Below are 22,187 nucleotides of genomic sequence, written 5' to 3'. Positions count from 1 at the left end.
GTCCTGTATTCTTTTAGTGAGGAACCTCTGTGGACTTGCCATTTGTTAGATGTGCCTGATCAGGTACATACTAATGGGGGCACTGTACTCAAAGACAGGTCAGCTGAATGCCAAATACAATGGAACAATGACCTGTTGGACCCATATAGCGGTGTGTGTAATGTGCATCGAACATAGTAGTTAGGGGGGGTTTGAATCCAATTGCTGTGTGGGGTGGGGTGTGTGTGTGTGTGTCCCTTTGGGAGGGAGGGTTTTGGGGGAGGGAGCCTAATAGGGTTAGTTGTTTGCCTTATTGCCAAAAGGGTGTGTGTTGGGTCTCACAAGGATAATTAGCTAGGCTTAAGGCTTTAAATAAGCTCCATTTTGGTACTTTATAATCTATGAACCTATGACCCTATGAACTAAGATAGCTATGGGTCAATAGTCTGAGAGTTTGTTAGAGTTTCCACCTTTGAGTAGGGATATGATGTATGACATTTTCCATTGGCTAGACACGTAGTTTTAACCTCAGTGTCACTGCTCGACAGAGGCACAGCAAAATAATGGGTATAGTTCCCCATACTAAAGGGGTGGCGTAAGCCACAAAACTATGGGCTAGGCTTGTAAATGCCCTCGGGCAGATAGCCTAGTATGAACCTATGAACCTATGAACCTATAAAAAAGTCATTTAAATTCTTCAGTGTATAACAAATTGAAACTATATCATTATTAATATAACTATTGTTGTGATATTTTTGTGATGTTTTGTGGTATTGTCACTTGTATCTGGAGCTTTTCTCCTTGGGTCTCCAGTGGAAAATGGGCCCCTGGCTCAGGTGGACTAACCTGGTCAACAAATGACAATAAATAAATAAAAATAAATAAATGTTGCACAGCATAGAATGATTTCATCACCATGGGAAGCAAGTGATGGTCAAAGGCTAGATCAGTGTCTATGGGTGTCCCCCTTGACTTCTCAGTCAACTCTTTGGGGTGTGTTGTCAGTATAATAGTTACCAGGGGTGGATAACTCCCCATTTGATACTATCATGCATATCTTAGCATTTATTTTTAGTCCATGGCTCTGACTCAAGTAATTTGACTGTGTCATCCCTTTCTGGAGAACATTTGTGTTGGTGGAGGATTTTATGACTGCTCCTAATTTGTGATCATCTGCAAATTTAGTCTGACAGAGGTCCTTGACACTGGCCTTCTTCAGAGAAGTAAATGCCAAAAAGAAGCAATCCAAGATCAAATCCATAAGGGACCCAGCTTGTGACTGGCCTCCTTGTAGAGGTGGAATCCCCAATTCTAACTTCCTGGGTCCTGTCTGGGAGCCAGCTGGCTATCCACCAGCTGACATAAGGGTTTATACCTAACCTCTTGAGTTTTTCAAGACTGCAGGAGTAAAGTATTGTGTCAAATGCCTTGGTCAGGTCAAGGTAGGCAGTGTGAACTGTTCTGCACTCATCCATTACTTTTGTGATCTTCTCAAAGACGTTCATTAGGTTGAGGCGACAAGACCTGGCCTTGACAGAACCAAATTGGGTTGTTTCCAGTATTTGGAGGTTTCCTGTGTTATTACTGATCATTACCATAACTTTTCCCTGGCTTTGCATATGAGACTAGTGAGACTTATGGGTCTGTAGTTTCCAAAGTCTGTAGATGACCCACCTGTTCTCCATTCATGAGGCATGAAGCCTGTTTGGAGGCTACAGTTAAATAGCAACTCCACAGGGCCTGATAGGTCATGTTTCATGCTATTTAGAAGGCATCCTGGAATACTGTCTGGACCCATAGACATAGTGTTCTTGGTCTTAGACAGAGAAGTGATGACTTGTCCCCTAGTGATAGTAGCTGGAATTATATTTGACGGTATTTCCTGATAGGTAAAGTTACAGCTGAATTTGTCTGCCAATAGGTTTGATATATCTTCTCTCTCACTATATGTGGCTCTATTAACAATGAGCTCTGCACACAATTGTGTATTGCCTTTGAGGTTGCAGATGTAGATAAAGCATGCCTTGTCATTGTCCTTAGCCATGGGGGGTGGGGGTGGAAAACTTACCTCAAATATAGCTTTGATATTCTTTATTTGTCCTCTAATTTGTTTAGTTTAGTGATAGTGGTTTATCCCACTGAGGTCATACATCTTCTAATTTTTGCCATGATTTTCTTTCTTCTTGTATACAGCCTATTGATGTTATGATTTGACCAGAGTAGCTTGTTGTTCAAGTTAGCTCTGTATTTCTTCCTGGTGGGTACAGGGGCCTCTATGCAGCTATTGACATGCTTCTATAGGGTTTCTGTGAACAGTTCTGCATAGGCAGCAGTGTTCACAAGGTTTATGGGGACTTGAAATTTTGCCAGGCTATCACTTAATAAAAGGAAATTAGCCTTAGAGTAGTTCCTGAAAGTTCCAGGGTTAGCTAGGGTTGCAGGTTTTATTTCTACTTCAGAGCAAACCATTCTGTGATCTGCCTTTACCAGAGAATGCATTACACTAGGGGTGTGAAGCACTCTCCCATATTAGTGAGGACCAGATTGAGTATGTTTACGCCCCTGATCAATGTGTTGACAATCTGGTTCAGGGAGTCTATGTTTACAAAAATCCAGCAATCTCTCTGCTTGCATGTAAGATGTCATATATGATTGCCAGTTAATAGTGGGGTAATTAAAGTCATACCGGGGTATGGTATTGGGTTGGATGGTGAGTGTTTCCAGTAAGCTTAAATACATGTTATGGGTTTCATGGGTCACGGGGCTATAGCTTGCAAGGAAGTGATATGGGATTTTGCCTATGGTGATTTGAACATGGAGAAGCTCAAATGTATTGTCCTGTTTGACCAGCCTTAAGGTATATTTATTTTTGATGAAAATCGAGACGCCTCCACCTTTAGTCTTTGTCTGTGTAGTATCTGGTTTAAATGTGTGAAAGGTATTAGAGCCTTGTACTGCTGGTATGCTTTCCACAGATTTAAACCATCCCCCGGATTCATGAAGCTTGGCGCAAGGCCGGTGTAAGGCCTGCGCCGGCCGTGCGGCGTATAAATGGTATATTAGCGCCATATGCATATTAATGAAGGTGCTCCGCTACCACATCCACGTGCATAGGACTCGTGCGCGAGTGCATGGGGCGTTACTAAGCTGCGCCCGGAGGAGTGTCAATGTCGGCTGGCGATGAGCAACCTAAACTGCTGAATATTATAGCCTGCCTGCAATAGTAATCGCACCTATCAGTGTCCGTGGATAATGAAACGTATGCAAAGCATGCAAGACAGTTCCCGGCCACACAAAATGGAGAACCAAACAGAAATGCACGCAACATAATATGAGTTTCCGTCCATGGAACAAATGACATTTAAAATCGTGTGTCCGTAATGTACTGCACTGTCAGACGTTATACCCAGTGGAAGTGAAGCGCATCATGTCAGCGCGCCGCCAATACACACGTCTAGCCCCATGGGTATGGTCACCAGCAGTCCCACAGTGGTAGTGATAGTACACAGCAGGGCAGTTGTGGCTATATAACAACCGTAAAGAAACCTGACAGTCCATATTGTATACCAAACACGCACAAACATATGTATATTAAAATGTGCTATACACATGAACAGGAACGTAACCGTCACATACACATAGGATGCTATATGCAGAACCGGGATATCCAAAAGTAGAACCCATGCATGCAAATGCAATATGCAACAACCCCTGTATAGCACATAACCCGCACCCATGTCCGAATGTCCACCAAATCCAGCTACCAGCCTTGCGCATCCGTACACCTACACATAGCGGGTATTCCCCATATGTAGTAGGAAGTATCGTCCTAGGCAGTGTCTGGATTGCAAATATGTATCCCACGTTTGTAAACATCCCATCACAGGTACGTAAATCCAAATGCCCACGCGTTAATGTTACGGCAAAATGTGTGTACATCCCGCGTGGGATAAGTAACCTGTTGAAACCTCAGAGTTGTTTACACGCCACGGTGTCCATTACTGTACACATCTGGACAAAACATGTATGTGTAGTCATGGTACTGTTCAGTTTCTACACAGACATGCAATTCATACTACGCAGGATGGAACAGCTGTCCACCATGCAGGTCACCCCACTAGGGTTGCCACCTGTTCAGATGGCCAAGGTGGGACATCCCTTGTAGAAATGTGAGAATTTGCAGGATAAAGCATACCCCCAGCCTGTGCAAAGTACATAATTACACGTGTATGCCAAGATAAAAGCTAATGCCATAGCATTTGAATAGCTTATGCTATCCCAAATAATAGTTATGTGTACCAGATACAAAATACCTGTATCATGCAACTAGTACAGAAATGAAGAAATATATTATTGTCTTAAAATCACAGGACATTTGCCATGTCTTAGGTGTCGTCGCAGGATGCAACTGTCCAAAGTGGGACCTCCCCTCGCAAAGAGGAACAAGTGGTAACCCTACTCCCCACTGAATTATCGACAGCATATATTCAACTCAATCACATACCGACACCACCTCTCAACCTATTACAGCAACAAAACCTGGACAAAGCCTAAAAGGATGGGTGGACAAATAGGGACAGATGTAATTACTGCTCTCACAAGCTTCGAAAGTTCACGGAATAATAGTATGTACATAAGCAGGAAATGTTGTGAAGGATGTGGGGTAGTCCCCAGTATTACAGAGGTCCGTACATATATACTGTAACAAGCCGTCACATATGTTGACTGTACTACTGCATACCCGTAGTTAATTCATAGTGAAGTCATGTGCAAAATAATAACCCTTGTAAGAATGAATACAGGAAATAGTCAAATGTGAATGGGAACACCACTCACCGTGGATTATGTATCGTAACCGCCCCCACCCATATTATGTATTGCCAACATCATAAGCTGCTGACAGGTGCCCAAACACCTGTGTCTGTAAACACAGATTAAATGTTTAAAATTGGCAAACCCTGTCCATGTGCTTTGTCTGACATTTGAACATGGTCAGGGCAGTTCCGTTCACCAGGAGGACAAGCCTAAACCTAGATCACCACATGAACACCCTGACAATTAAAGACCTGTATGTGCCAGGACTATAAGCCTTTGGGTTCTGAATATCCCTGCAGTGATGAAATATGCAGCGTGGGTCCAGAGCAGTAGGGAATAGGGAATGTGTAACATGTAGTACTGCATTTTTCCCAGCAGGAGAATGGATGCCTGTGACGTAAGTGAAGCGGTGAGGCATATGTTAATGTAGCTATGTACTATGGGTATGCATATAAATGAGTCAGAACACCAAACGTATAGTGGTTACAGCATCCGGCCAACGTGAATGCAGTCCCAGTTGAACAACGACTACAGCACATATAATATGAAAGTGTAATGAATGCATCTGTGCTGTACAGACAGTTACATATGTAAAGGTGAACGTGTGTTCCGCAAACGTCCGTTAACCGTATTACAGATAATTACTGGTACTGTCACAAGTAATAAAGCCCACGTAAGCACAAAGACTTAGTAAACATATGTAACCCACAATAAGGATATGCATGCGCACCTGCACGTAACCCACAATAAGGAAATGCAAGTGCGCCTGTGCGTGTGTGATCCGCTCACAGCATAGTAAATGAATGCTGTTTCCCCCATGTTAGTTATACATGGCTCAAACCGGTTTACCTCGTAAAGTATGAAACCGGACAAAGCCATGCAAACTACCCGTACAAATAGGGACAAACACCAGATATGTGCCAGAACAAACATAGAAAGTGGATAGAATAACGGGTGTGTCAGTAGCATGTATTCTCTGAAGGGTATGCAGTCGTAACCTGAACTGCTTGCCAGAAATCCCCACTGTAAGTCTCAAATGAAATGCCACGACATTGCCAGATAGACACAGGTTTATTTAAAACACAGCGAAGATAAAGGGGCAAGCAGCTGTACACTCTGCGACAATCTGTATAGTGGAAAGGTATGATATGGATATAGATATATGTGTATACACATAATCCACAGACGTAAACCAAAGCAAGTTATGAAATGAGGTTTGTACATGTATATATGTATACACAACAGACTTATGTCCCGTAGATATGACATATGTACATAAATAGGCAACATTATATCTAATATGGGTAGACAAACAGACATGCAGGAAAGGTGAATAAACCGCAGCATTCCAAACCATTGGCCAGAAAGTGACAGTCCAGCAAGTTCTACACTTCAAACATGCAGATAGGTGTCCATTGCAGGACTCCAAAAATTGAATCTTACGTAGTGTCAACCGACATTGACGCAAAAGAAGTGACCGCAGCAAATACGAAATAGCTGTACATGCAACAGTATCAGGTGCAAGGGTGGCGACACATGTGTCGATAGAATGTATGACGTACGAACTGATATCCGGAGAGTGGGGAGTGCATATAAGTGTCTCCACACTTCAGTACTGCACACATTAAACATGTGTAATGGTACTGTAGAGGGTTGTCAGGTATGGGAATCATGGGTATGCAGAAATGGGCCTATGTGTTGTTTGGCAGGGATTTCGTAGGCCCGCCCCGTGGGAGTGATGTGGGTATAGCACACGCCTATATTCTCAATAATGGGGCAAACCATCCACTGGATATTGCGGAAACCATTTTGGCAATATGTAGGGCCCTATATCAGTGTCATGTAGGCGATTATCATGGATGGACATGCGTACGACCAAGATGGTACCCATAACTGGCAAACTGTCAGAATAACACAGCTGCACTAAGGCATAGTACATGAAATACAAATAGGGACTATATTAGATATACCCCAGACAAAGTCAGAACGTTGTGAGAATACTGGCGTACCCATGAATACGGATGTTATGAGTGTTACTAATCATGTAATGGAAATGTCAGTCACTATTATCTACCGCACAGTCCGTAATGCCTTGCCAGCAATTTACCAGAAAGGCACATCACTATGACAAATGTAACAAGGGCGTTTACCCATAATGTGTACAGGTTAGGGGTATGAAGGTAACCTGTCCAAAATACATGTACAGAACTAGTGATACTAGGTGGACAGGTGAGAAGAAAGACATCAGGACAAATGAGAAAACATGTACAAGTCACACGCATGTACTCCGACAAATGTGAATGACAACGTATGCCCTGTGAATGTCAATGTGGAAGGTTAATAGACACAAAAGTAATGTGTCCCTCAGGGTGTCATGCAGTGTCACCGTAACAATGTCCAGTCCCCCAGACACGTACATGAGCTCTGCCACTGACGGAAAGCGCAAATACCGGCGCACACATACGGTACATGATAGACCAATTAGTGTGGATAAGCAGCTGTTGGCCTGTGTGAGGAATACAACTGTCTGGGTGGGTGTGTCCTGCAATATAAATGTAATGGCATGTGGCCTGTGATGCCGCCATACAGTGTGTGTATTGGTGTCAGAAAGTTTTTATTTTGTTACAGACACATACTCCGCAACTGTACAGATTTACGCAGAATGTGCAGAGTTCTGCCTCATATGTTTGGTGTGTTCCACGTAACAACAGTAACATTCTGGCACTTTCATGATAACTGAAGACATGAAATAATGACAAACATGTGAGTAAGACACCAAATCCGACGGAAAAGCCATACTAATGCAAAACCTATTATTGTGTCAACTATCTACGTTTGTAAGAGCAACATGTCAATACTGCCCCTATGTGTCCCACTATCAGATAAGGCCTTGTCCATCAACTTGCTCTAGGCGGTGGAGTGGTATGAACAGAAACAGATCCATGTGTGAGGAAACAGCAATATCGACTGCAAGATAATGCAGAAGGTATGAAATGCGCTGCAGTAGGATGTGCAGTACTGTCCGCAGGTATGTACTGACATGTCAAATGACAGCAGTCTACATGAAGAACCTATAGGGCTGTCACCTTTACAAATGATGATAATGGGACATACCCAGAGCCATGCACACAACACAAATAGACATACACACATCAAAACTAGGCCATGATACATGAAGCCTCCGGCGTGTACGAGTACAGTGAGAGTACAACAAGGATAGATGTCTGCCAAGATATACAGCAAACGCCTGTAAGGGCGTGTAACACCACCCGTAACATGGACATTGCATGGACAATGTTGGGAGTTGCAACATACCCCATTGGTATGTGAAAGCTATGCAAATATGCGATACATGAAACAGTCAGCTATCCATGCAAGAGCAGAGTTATGGGCAGAAAATAGATTATATATACATATATATATATATATAGAGAGAGAGAGAGATACAGACATACACACATGTGGCAGGGCTGGTAATTGAGTCTACACATGACTACCCTATCACACTACAGCATGACGCATTTACAGAACACGCTACCGAGATTACTAAACACAGCAGACACACAGGCATTCTACTAGGTGCGTGTCAACATCCGCAAAGACAAAGACATCAGCAGGATACATTTGTGTTGCGAAGCATCTAAAAGCATAACCTGAGTCCCCAGGTGGACGGGAGCATGCACACACACACACACACATCTGGCAGGCCTGGGAATCAAACTTACACCTAACTACCCTATCACACTACAGCATGACGCATTTACAGAACGCGCTACTGAGACTACTGAACACAGCACTCCCAGAGGCATACTTCTAGGTGGGTGACATCATCCGCAAATGCAAAGATGCCGATAGGGAATGTATGTGTTGTGAGGCATCTAAAAGCATTACTGTGTCCCCAGGCAGCTGGAAACACACACACTTGGAAGGACTAGGAGTTGAGCACAAACCTACCTACTCTAACACACTACAGCATTACGCATTTACAGAACGCGCTACCGAGATTACTGAACACAGCACTCCCAGAGGCATACTTCTAGGTGGGTGACATCATCCGCAAAGGCAAAGACGCCGATAGGGAATGTATGTGTTGTGAGGCATCTAAAAGCTTTACTGTGTCCCCAGGCAACGGGAAACACACACACACACTTGGAAGGGCAGGGAGTTGAACACACACCTACCTACTCTAACACACTACAGCATTACGCATTTACAGAACGCGCTACCGAGATTACTGAACACAGCACTCCTAGAAGCATACTTCTAGGTGGGTGACATCATCCGCAAAGGCAAAGATGCCGATAGGGAATGTATGTGTTGTGAGGCATCTAAAAGCTTTACTGTGTCCCCCGACAGCTGGAAACACACACACACACTTGGAAGGGCCGGGAGTTGAACACACACCTACCTACTCTAACACACTACAGCATTACGCATTTACAGAACGCGCTACCGAGATTACTGAACACAGCCCTCCCAGAGGCATACTTCTAGGTGGGTGACATCATCCACAAAGGCAAAGATGCCGATAGGGAATGTATGTGTTGTGAGGCATCTAAAAGCTTTACTGTGTCCCCAGGCAGCTGGAAACACACACACACACACACTTGGAAGGGCCGGGAGTTGAACACACACTTACCTACTCTAACACACTACAGCATTACGCATTTACAGAACGCGCTACTGAGATTACTAAACACAGCACTCCCAGAGGCATACGTCTAGGTGGGTGACATCATCCGCAAAGGCAAAGATGCCGATAGGGAATGTATGTGTTGTGAGGCATCTAAAAGCTTTACTGTGTCCCTAGGCAGTTGGAAACACACACACACACACACACACACACACACACTTGGAAGGGCCGGGAGTTGAACACACACCTACCTATTCTAACACACTACAGCATTACGCATTTACAGAACGCGCCACCGAGATTACTGAACACAGCACTCCCAGAGGCATACTTCTAGGTGGGTGACATCATCCGCAAAGGCAAAGATGCCGATAGGGAATGTATGTGTTGTGAGGCATCTGAAAGCTTTACTGTGTCCTCAGCCAGCTGGAAACACACACACACACACACTTGGAAGTGCCGGGAGTTGAACATACATCTACCTATTCTAACACACTACAGCATTATGCATTTACAGAACGCGCTACCGAGATTACTGAACACAGCACTCCCAGAGGCATGCTTCTAGGTGGGTGACATCATCCGTAAAGGCAAAGACGCCGATAGGGAATGTATGTGTTGTGAGGCATCTAAAAGCTTTACTGCGTCCCCAGGCAGCTGGAAACATGCACACACACACACTTGGAAGGGCCGGGAGTTGAACACACACCTACCTACTCTAACAGACTACAGCATTACGCATTTACAGAATGTGCTACCGAGATTACTGAACACAGCACTCCCAGAGGCATACTTCTAGGTGGGTGACATCATCCGCAAAGGCAAAGACGCCGATAGGGAATGTATGTGTTGTGAGGCATCTAAAAGCTTTACTGCGTCCCCAGGCAGCTGGAAACACACACACACTTGGAAGGGCCGGGAGTTGAACACACACCTACCTACTCTACCACTCTACAGCATTACGCATTTACAGAACGTGCTACCGAGATTACTGAACACAGCACTCCCAGAGGCATACTTCTTGGTGGGTGACATCATCCGCAAAGGCAAAGATGCCGATAGGGAATGTTTAGAGAGTGAGCGGTCTGAAAGCATATTACCGTCCCAAGGTAGATGTACACAAACACGCCAGTGCTGTCAATGGGCCAACTAAATATCTACGGAGCACAACAACACTGAATGGATACGGGATGCACCACAGACAGTACACCCTTCAAAAGAGCAACAAGTGTGTTCAATGTAGGCATCCATCGTGACATTGAAATTGGACATCTGGTGCCTGGATGACCACCATGGCTATACATGATGTCAATGGCCATGCCCACATGCTTAGTATCACACGTCTGTTTGGAATGTACTGTGTGTCCATCTACACAATGGTGTACTGGGCATGCTCACACACTTAGCTGTTGCAAAGGGCCAACTTGCATGCACACGGAGTCTAATCATGGAAGGGCGCAGTGTGGAATGTACTGTGTGTCCATCTACACAACAACGTACTGGGCATGCTCACACACTTAGCAGTTGCAAAGGGCCATCTTGCATGCACACGGAGTCTAATCATGGAGGGGCGCAGTGTGGAATGTACTGTGCGTCCATCTACACAACGGCATACTGGGCATGCTCACACACTTAGCTGTTGCAAAGGGCCATCTTGCATGCACACGGAGTCTAATCACGGAGGGGTGCAGTGTGGAATGTACTGTGTGTCCATCTACACAACGGCATACTGGGCATGCTCACACACTTAGCTGTTGCAAAGGACGATCTTGCATGCAGATGGAGTGTACACACAGAAGGGCACAGTAAGGTATAACTGCCCTCACACACAGGGCGGTCACACATGCAGTGACCTGTACACACACAGCTGCCATCACAGCTGTCACAGGTGCAGGTCACACGTACACACTGCAGTGTACACTGTAGCTGTCAAGTTAGCACCATGTCATTGGTGCAGCACTACACAGCCTTACGGTCCAACAACACCATGTGACACATGACCACTGGGCTGTACAGCGGTGTACACCAGCTGTGCAGAGTACACATGTACCAACAGGGATCCAACAGGTGTTATGCATTGCAATGATACCAGTATACATGAACAGGTCAGCTCAAGACATACCATGGCCCTTACACAGCTGTGACACCTGACTGTTGCTGTACACCAATGAACACACATCTGGGTATGTCATACATGTGATTGTGTGGATGTGTGCATGGACTGCACACACAACACATACGTACATGACCTTTGATGTACCTCGTGCATAACACTGGCCTAATCAATGCTACACACGTGAATTGAATGTGGGCCCATGTCTGTTGGATGCTCACACTACAGGGGGTAGCAGTGTTGACCGGGACACATACCCTTGTACTGGTCGCCTGTGACACCCGTGATATCATACCGCAGTCCATGTGTTATGTATGTCAACACACATGTCCAACAATAGCAATGCATACAAACATGGCAACAGAAGACACATGTGACATATGTACTGTGCATGCAGCAAACATGCATGTGCAGTGGCCGATGCCCGTAACATAGTTGCACCTACCTACGACATGCAGATGCAATGCAGACCCATCATTGACATCTGTATACGGTGACATACAAACAGCACGTATGGAGGGATGTGTGTACATAACGTGGTGAACCACCTGTCTAGATGTATGTGTGCAGGGGGTGGCTCACAGTTGTGTCACACACCATCCTATCATGCCATGTGCTAACTGTACGCTATGTCGCTGTTACGTGACGGTGCTGACATAGTGCATACACAGCAGTCAGGTGTTAACAACTATATGTCATATGGCACCTGTAACACCTACAACCTCTTGTGTGTATATAGCAGCACATTTGCCAGATATAGCATTGGTACACATAATGCAATCAATACCGCTGCATGTCCATCAAACGTGTCATCATATGGCTGGTGTATCATTCCCAGCACTGCCATGTGTATGTCCGAATGTGTGACCAGGGATGCCACATATCGCGGGGAATATGTCCCAGTTGCTACACATCCCTGTACACCATTGTAGAGAACTGTACATACGTCAGTGTGGGAAGCATGACGTTTGCCGGTGAGGTGCATTACACACATCGGCTGTCCATATACACATGTGTGGTCACCACAGTGTGTGTGTGTCTGTTTGTATGTCTGGTGCTTGGTGAGAGTGTGTATGCTAATATACGGTGGGAAATTATCACTGGCCCCACGTATTGACTAACCTGTAATGGTGATGCATTGCACAACCCTGTTGATGCCATAGGTCCCAGCCATACTTGCTACCTGTGCATGTCCCTTTTCTGTGACATGTCATGTGGGTGCATAGTACTGTGAGGGTGATGACCACAAAGGCAAGGGTCCCCAGCTGCACACTATGGGGTATGTGTTATAGTGGTGTACACCCCGTGACTGCGGCCATGTTCACGTACTGTTACAGGGTCCTACTGCTGCACAGTGTGGCCACCAGCTACCAAGCGACACCTCACATCATCATTGGCCAGGCCGCTGCATACAACCCCTGCACCATGTCACCATACCTGTAATGTGTCCTGCTATGTATGTCACGTCTCTGTCCAGTGTAGCCTGTGGCACCGACCACATGCGTCAGGTGCAGTATATGTGCGGACATCTGTGTCATGTTTGTGTGTCCAACAGTCAGGATGAAGGTACATGTAGCATGCTGATATTGCCAGACGTGCCTGTGTGTACTCCACAGTTACACGTGGGGGACTGCAAACACTGCTACCTGTAGGCACATGCAAGTACACCGTAGGAGGGGACCAGGGTATCATGACCAACATGATGCTACAGATGTAACCGAGACACATACCGTGAACACATCACAATGCATGCTGCACCTGCACTACATGGTGTGACTGGTGCATGTCGACAGTACACAACCTATGTCACATACCCAACTCAGTATTCACACACAACCACTGCAACATACACATCCCTCACTATGCATACACAGGTATTACATACACCTCTCACTATGCTGTTCACCCTGTGCATCAGAATATTTGTGCATAACCCTGCACCGATGGTGTGGATGACAGGGATGCGGCACAGGCTTCATCATATGCACAGGGTGATATGTTTGCCAGGGGCATAGGCTGCACACAACCACTGCAACATACACATCCCTCACTATGCATACACAGGTATTACATACACCTCTCACTATGCTGTTCACCCTATGCATCAGAATATTTGTGCATAACCCTGCACCGATGGTGTGGATGACAGGGATGCAGCACAGGCTTCATCATATGCACAGGGTGATATGTTTGCCAGGGGCATAAGCTGCACCAATGGATAACATCATGTGTGTGTGTGTGTAAGGGCCAGTGAGTTGACTGGACATGTCTGTGCAGAATGCATGTGGATGTTGTGGAGCCCTACAGTTGTGTTTACTGTGTGCGTGTATGTGTGTACACAGTTCTGCCATTTGTGATGCCGACATGGGGTATAACTGACAGCTCCAGATTGTACAGTGCAGGTTGTACAGCTCACTGTGTCTGTCCACAGCCACGTGACCTGTGCCTGCCTGGGGTTGCACGGGCACTACCAGGTGGAGGTACAGAGTGGCTACTGTCTGACGACACATGTCTGCTGGAAATGTGTCCCCGCTGAGGCCGTCCAGGGCCACGTCCACGTGGCCTGCTGTGTCCTGGTGTTGACAGCGCAGCAGCAGCTGCACTGCTACTGCTACCGGCACAATGGGAGCGGGCATGTGAGGTGGCACGCTCACGTCGACCTACACTAGGTGGTGTTGCTGGCCTACATCCACGTGGCCTACGCCTCACTCCTACCAGGTGTTCCAGCACAGACAGCTCCCGCTCGTGGATTGCCATGCCTCGGTCAAGGATTCTGACCATTTCACCTAGTCGCCTATCCAGAACATTAGCAATCTGCTGTTGAGCATTTGCCAATGCCTGGATGTTGTCATTTAGGGTATGGATAGCAGCCCTCTGCAGCCTCTGCCCTTCTCTGTTCTTCTGTTCAGCACGTGCCTGTGCCGCCATTACAGTCTGGAACATGTGTCTGGTGATACCAGCTGCTGCACTCTGTCCTGTAGGTGCATGTCTGCCAGAGGTCCTCATACAAGCAGCACCGGCCACATGCCTGTGTGGCACATCTGCAGTCATTACACTGACACCATGGTGTGTAGACACACCTTCTGTAGCCACCACATGTTCCTGTTCCACGCCAACAGTCGCTGACTGTCCTTCCTCTATGGCCATCGGTGATGCGGTATGTGTTGGCAGCAGAACTGTGTGCGGGGAAGAGGGGGACATAGCTGGGATGGTAACCATTGGCACAGATTCAGCCCCTGACAACCCTGCCTGTACCTCATGCATATGTTCATCACCGCTAGTTTCTGTGGGGACACTAACATCAGATGGACCGCAGGAGGGTAACGCACCTACATCACCTGTGAATGCAAAGAAATACTGTAAAGTACAATAGACACAGACACACACACACAGACACACACACAGACACACACAGACACACAGACACACCATGCATGTGATTTGTCCAGATGGCATGCAGCATGCCTGCGATAGAGCAGAGGGCATGCAGCTCAGACATTAATAGTATTAGTAAGCATACCTCCCTGGGGTGAACACTACAGCAAGCAGGTGTCATATCAGTAGCCATGCAGTTCGCACAATCATGGTAGTATGCATGCATCCCCGTGATACACCATGTGGCCCAGAACAGGATAACAGTACACATGGCTGACGTGACCTTGACATGTAATTTGCTGACATGTGCATTAACATGCATACATGTTTGACACAATGGTGTCCTGACATATGTACAGCATCATAATGGGCTTCACATTGCAGTGGTGTGTGTATGCCCTACAGATAGAATGCATGTTTAGCAAATGTGCATGAGCACGGGAGGGTAGTGTGAGCCATCTACATTACTATACAGTGTGAAGTACAGACACTGTGCCATTGAATGGCAACATGAGGCATGTATGTTGCTGTAGAATGCATAATATGTACACATTGCATAGCCATAACTGCAACACAGTCGTGATGTTCGACTGATCGTATATGGTAGACTTCAGTGACACCTCCAGTAGCTGTGCACAGGCTTTTAGGTTGTCCACTGTACCACATCAACTGTATAATCGGTCAACTAAGGCTATAATTGGACCATGTGTGGACAATGTGCAACAGGGTGTATACACATCCCATGTACCATGTGGCTACATGTCTCTGGCCATCCCCCATGGCCATGTGTGCACATGTAGTGGTCAATTGTGTGTGATGGGCATCTTCTCCACATGTCTGTGTGGTCCCATATGACATACACCCATACATGTCAGATATGTCACATTCCACAGGTCTATGCAGACAACGGGTTGTATGTTTGGTATGTGGGGTATAGGTCATGTGATAGTGTGACAATATTGCAGACAGAACACTACATGTCTGGGACATGTCAGGTGGCACATCACAATGTGTGCACCCAATGCAGGGGCATATGACACAATGGTGACACTTGTGGGCTGCCCATATCACAGCTCACTGTGTGGTACTGTGTGCGTACCACACATGTTGTTCCAATGCATACTACATATGCCTCCATTGTAGAACACCTCCACCGTTGTATGCACAGCTGACCACACATGTCGCAATGACAAGTACTGTGGTTTCAAGTCTGTGTATCATTATGTGTGAATATATTGCACATGGGTGGCGTTTGTGAATGCATGGTAGTGCGACCTGCATATCGTGACTGGAACAAACATCAGGTGTGCAAGTGTTAACTGGCCACATGGCAAATAGATCTACACTGTAACATGCCTGATACTGATGACAGTCTCACCTGCAACGGACCCATGTCTGTGCGGCATGCCAGAGGTACCTGTATAGGGGTAACACACCAGTATGAACATTATCCATGACTGTATGACAGCCACAGGTTGCACTGTGCATGTGCACACATTCACCTGTGTAATAGCATATTGTATGCACATGTGTGCATACACAACGTAGCATACTGTAGAATGCAGCATGTGTGTCCACATACCTGGCATATGTTGTTACTTTACATTATGTACAGTGACATATGCAACTACATGGGATATAATAGCCATATGTGCATTACTGACTTACCAGGCAACTCCAGGCTCATTGGTTGGGAGACACCCACCTCCACGATGGCAGCTAGTGTTTCTGGATGCTGTTCCCTGGGTGTCCCCAGACTGGCCAGTAGCTCCTCGGTGTGTGTGAGTGGGGGCTGGGTTGGTGGCCCACCATCTGTTCCACCTTGTTCCCTGGCGATTGCAGTGGCACGCTGTTTTGCATGTCGTATCAGGTCCATGCAGTGTCTGCACACCTGCTGGTAGGTGCGGTTATGGCCACCCACATCGTTCACCCTCCTGCGTAGATCCTGCCACAGGTCATGCCACTGCTGGGCATGCTGTGGCACATGGCTGAACAACAAGTCATAGTTGTCATGGAGCTGTGGGATGAGGACATCATCCTCCTGGCAGGTGTATGCTGGGAGGTGTGTACGGGGCATTATCTGTAAAACATAATGATGGTGACAGGTCACAGTTTCAGAGATGTACAGAGATACTGCTGCACATACATTTCTATGACATCTACTGCATCTGCACAGTTATCTTTGCAAAGCACCATGACACTGACACGACTGACGTGTTTGTGTCACACATGTCACACCCATTATGTATTGGATATCATCACCATATATGTGTGTCACCTCATTATAGTGTTCATACTCCATGTAAATGCTGTCTTACTGTGGGCATGTCTATTTGCCTGCACTTGTGTTCTTACCTATCTGCACATGCCTCGATGTGTCCACGGTACTACTGTTGACCTGGATGCTGTGTATATGTCACATATCAACACAGACACAGCCGGAATGGACTTGAGCAGTGACAATGCACACATACGCATGGACACCTGTACATGCATGTGTTTTGCCATATACATCTACACAGCACTGTACAACTGTTCAACATCCTGACACGGATCGCCTGTATTACACATGTGATAGACATGGGACAATGGATAGTCAGAAGACATTCGCAGGGATGGTCATCAACCATAGCATGTGCGGGCATGGTTTCCACACTGTTACAGATGGCCATTGTGCCACCGCAAGCTGCATCAGTGCCACATTACTGATCCAGTCAGTTGATAGTACATCTACCATGCGGCCATCACACCATGTATGACTGGGATGACATCTGCAGCTTTGATGGACAGGGTTGCATGGTATGGCAGGAGTATGTCACATATATGGCACAGGGATCTGTCCAGCCTGTGGCGATCCTAGTATTAGGATGGTGGCTGTCCATGACATATGTCATATAGATCAGGATATGGACATGTAGCATGTCCATCATCATGGTGTAGCAAATGTCCTTCTGCAAGGTAGATGGCATGCTGCATAGTGGAGGTGTGGATTGTGAAGGCTGTTATCGCACATCCATGCATAGCCATTACCCCTTACAGGTGGTATGTGATCCAATATTGGTCACCACAGTGCTGTATATGCCTGGCCACTGATCTCCGTGCTCATGGATGGCACCCTGACATGACATGGATACCTCAGATGACTACCTAAGGGGCCTGGAGACATCACCATGTCGGGGGTGCACTGCACAGCACCATCCCTTACACAGTGTCCATAATGTTGACCACAGTCTAGGTTGCAGTTTATGGGTACAGGGATGTTCACCTAGCGGTGACACTGCTGGTATCATCCATCAGACTGTGCACATATGTCACACACCTCAAACACAGCCCATTCTGTATGTTGTTCACAACACTGACACAGCTAAACTGATAGGTCATGGCCATTCACAGCCTTACATACACAGATGCCTAACATTTGTGTGTGTGGTATGGGCTACAATGAGGGTGGGGTACAACACATTAACCCTGTTCTACTGTATCTGGCACAGATGTGCTGTGCACATGTCACTCTTGCACCTTTTGTAGTTGTGGGTCTGTCAACAGGCCACTGGTGGAACACACCTGTGACATGCAAAGGTATTTGTAATCAAATATCCGTGCTATCTTGTACATCTGTACTGCTAACATCTACAGTGCTAATGGTTCATGGACATGCACACCATACTCAGCAGGGTTATAGTGCAGTGCCACCCTAAATGACTGTCATCACCACTTGTGGGTTGATAATATCCAACACCCTATCTGTATTGTATGGTCATGCTAGGCACTTGTTCAGAACATGTGAGCATGTCATGAGCTAATGATTACTATAGTGCCCATTCCACACAATTTCCCATAGGTACACTGGCTGTCCTACACTTCCCAGCTTGCTTAAGGTACGACAGCTGTTGTACACACATAACGCACATATCCTGTTGGACATGGTTGTATATGCAGGCATGTCCAACTGTCACGTACCAGTGCTACTACCTCTCTATATGAGGGATATGTCGTACATGTGGCAATAGAGCAATTGTCTCGTGTACACATTCAATGCTCACTTCCCAACATACGGCACTACAGCCTGTGGGGGATGCACGTCTGCAGCCGTGCTGGGCCCATAGCTCTCAGGTGTACCTCATTACGGGGAATGTACCTCATTTGGGGTTCTAAAAGGTGCATGTTCCTCAAGGTTCCACATTGGAAGGGTCTGTCACACATTCATTGTTGTACATAGTTTACCTGCTAGCTATGGCTAGATAGATGAGAATCATAGTAATTCATTGGAATATCTGTTTTATACGTAAGACCAGCCTATTTTAGCCATCATATGCCCTTCCTAGTTGACGCTGTTAGTAAGCCAGTTGTAAGTGTTCCACGTTTCACCCATTTGTCACACTGTATGAGGGCTAATGTTCCTCATTTTGGGGACAGGAGGCTGACAGCTATGGCTGGGGGTAATGCTGTCGCCAACCCTGACTGCACCTGACAGTCATTTGGGGATCTGTAACATTCGCAACACACCCCACCCATCACATAGTCTCACATAATCTACACCACTGGCCACACCTACGAGGACAACCTGTGCAGTATGTCTCCATACTCACTGTAGGCACCAGAGGTAGCCCCCATCATGGAAGACAACATCACCAGCTTATAGCCCACAGACTCTGGTGTGCCCACCACATACAGCCAATAGTGTGTTATAACATTCACAACACACCAGTCATAGCTGACTCTGTAGGGTGTCACACTGCAGTTCCACACAGCAGGCTACACAAGGCGTTAGTCGCTTACATCTTGCTGTCGGGTAACTGCATCTGCAACATAACCTATGCACCCATGCCACACCTCACCAGGTACGATATGTCTGTCATTCGCCATGTTAGTGTGACTGCACTGTGATGCCACTTCACAGACTACATGTGCAGGGACATGCGATAGCTCACCAGTCTTATAGCCCTGAGGGTGTGGGCCTAGCCCTGGGGAGCATATTGCATTCATCCAGACACAATACCACAGTACAATGACCGACTGTGTAACTTCAACAGTTGCCTATGCTCCTATTGTCATTCCATAGGCATGTGGTATCTGTCCGCTATGACTGTCCTGGTCAAACACAATGCTGTGGCACAGATGACTTGCACCTGTCGACCCTGGGAGTACAGCTCACATGCTAGGCTCTTGCAGCTGCTATACTGCCTGTCCTGCACAGTTTCCAATAACTGTCACTGGCAGGGCGGTAACTGGCATGCGCGACATGGGGTCATGTGACACATTGCTTGCATCTTCCCCTGTGACGCATGCAGGCAAGGCACACCTTATAATGCACCACTCCAACATCTCTGCAGTGACTGGGACCTGCCTGTAGGCACTGCAGAGCACACCTGCAATGACAGGTTATAGACGGACCATACCTTCCAGGCACATACCTGGACTGGCACACCCACAGCTGAGGGGTTCCCATATCCCACTATGTTTTGCACACATCCTGGCAAGTTGCTTAGCACAATGCATCAGAGGTGCTCCACGTGCAACTAACTGTGTCCGGGACCGCTATACACATTGTAACAAGCGACAGAGTCAACATCATACCCCATGGGTAACATACCTTCTATGGTGGTATAGTGGACAGTGGGCCTCAGCTACTACTGATGTGTGACTGACACTACCCACACTTCACTGGGATAGCCACTCATGTACTGACACATCCATGAGTCATACCCTCCACTCTGCTGGATCAACACATACACACCACCTCCAAGACTTACATTACCCTTGGCATGAACACTACCACCATGTGACTGGTGTTACACACCTGGGGTTATCCCCTCATTGGTGGATTCTGAACATATGCTAATCTACCTTGTTAGCCACATCCCAGAAACACACCCATCACAGCATACACAGTACATGTGTACTACTACACCTACTACAGACGTCTGCTGACAGCGTTTGTTAACATCATGACACCCGTGCAGATGGACAATGACATACAAATGCTGACACATACCCCAGTGCACTTAATTAGCATGTACACAACTGCATGGATCATGCTATTCCACACAGAGCCATGATGGTACACACCAGATAACAGACGCCACTCTGGTGGTCATGTTCCATGGACATATGATGTACAACAACAGGTGTAGGCTGTTGCACAGTGGTGTACATTCCCATGTGTGGGGTGGCTCACTGGTCAGCTGTGGTGGGGCCACAGGGTCCCTCATCACATACTCCAAGGCTAGCTACGTAAACATGACTGCCACACATTCCGGGGTGTACCACCAGGCATTATGGTGGTATGTCAGTATTCGATGGCAACACCCATATCTGCTGTCACATACAACAGTCACTCAGGAACATTGCAGACCCAGGTATTGTTGGCAACATGCTGGAGGATGGATTCAATGCTGACAGTACACCCTCTCACTCACTACAGGGCCGCAATCCATACATGAACATTGTGGTGTCCCTGTGGTCACACCTACACAGTACTGACCTACACTCTATGTGTCCTGGGACACTGGCCCCATGTCACCTTCCAACGTCCCAGGCTGTGATTTCCACCAACCTCTGAATTACTTGTCTCCCCACTAGGCCACCATATTCAGTAATAGCCTTGTTTCAGACATTGTGATCCTGAATGGCACACAGCAGCATTTATCACACTACACACAGGTTTCACCGCATTGCACGAGTGGGACTATAGTCCTACACACCTGACTGGACTGTTCTGCGTGGCTATGGGGCACATCGTCAAGGACGTCATTCTCAGAGACATTGTTGGTCTCCCGTCCTCTGCTGCCACCCGGGTTGGGCTTGTTAAGGCCAGAGCATGGCCCCTACACATGGTGGACTCCTTTCATACAGTTACCAGGGCAGTTGCTGATGGTACGGGAGTCCACACATCCTACATTGTCCTCTCATTGCCTTTCAGCACCATTCCCCATTCTGGTATTGACAACATACACATCCACCTGCACATCGTACCCTGTGTCTCAGGATGTTATGCTATGTGGCTCATGGACAGGACACACAGTGAGGCCAGCATACCATAGTACCTACTACATGTCAGGTACTTTGGCATACCACAGTCCTCAGTCATAGGGCCCCTCATGTTAAGTATATGCTTCCCTGTGGAACAGGCTAGCACAGGGGACTTTCCCTGCCTAGCTTTAGAACCCCATACATACCAAGTGCCATGATTGCTCCACCAGCTGATACTGACTCCAACCATACGGGTGTCGCTGTGACAGATACATAATATGACTATCATGGCATCAAGCT

The sequence above is a fragment of the Protopterus annectens genome, chromosome 7.part0 (assembly GCF_019279795.1).
Source record: "Protopterus annectens isolate FY-2018-M chromosome 7.part0, PAN1.0, whole genome shotgun sequence".
In the NCBI taxonomy this organism is placed as follows: Eukaryota; Metazoa; Chordata; order Ceratodontiformes; family Protopteridae; genus Protopterus; species Protopterus annectens.
This window is presented reverse-complemented; position numbering follows the sequence as displayed.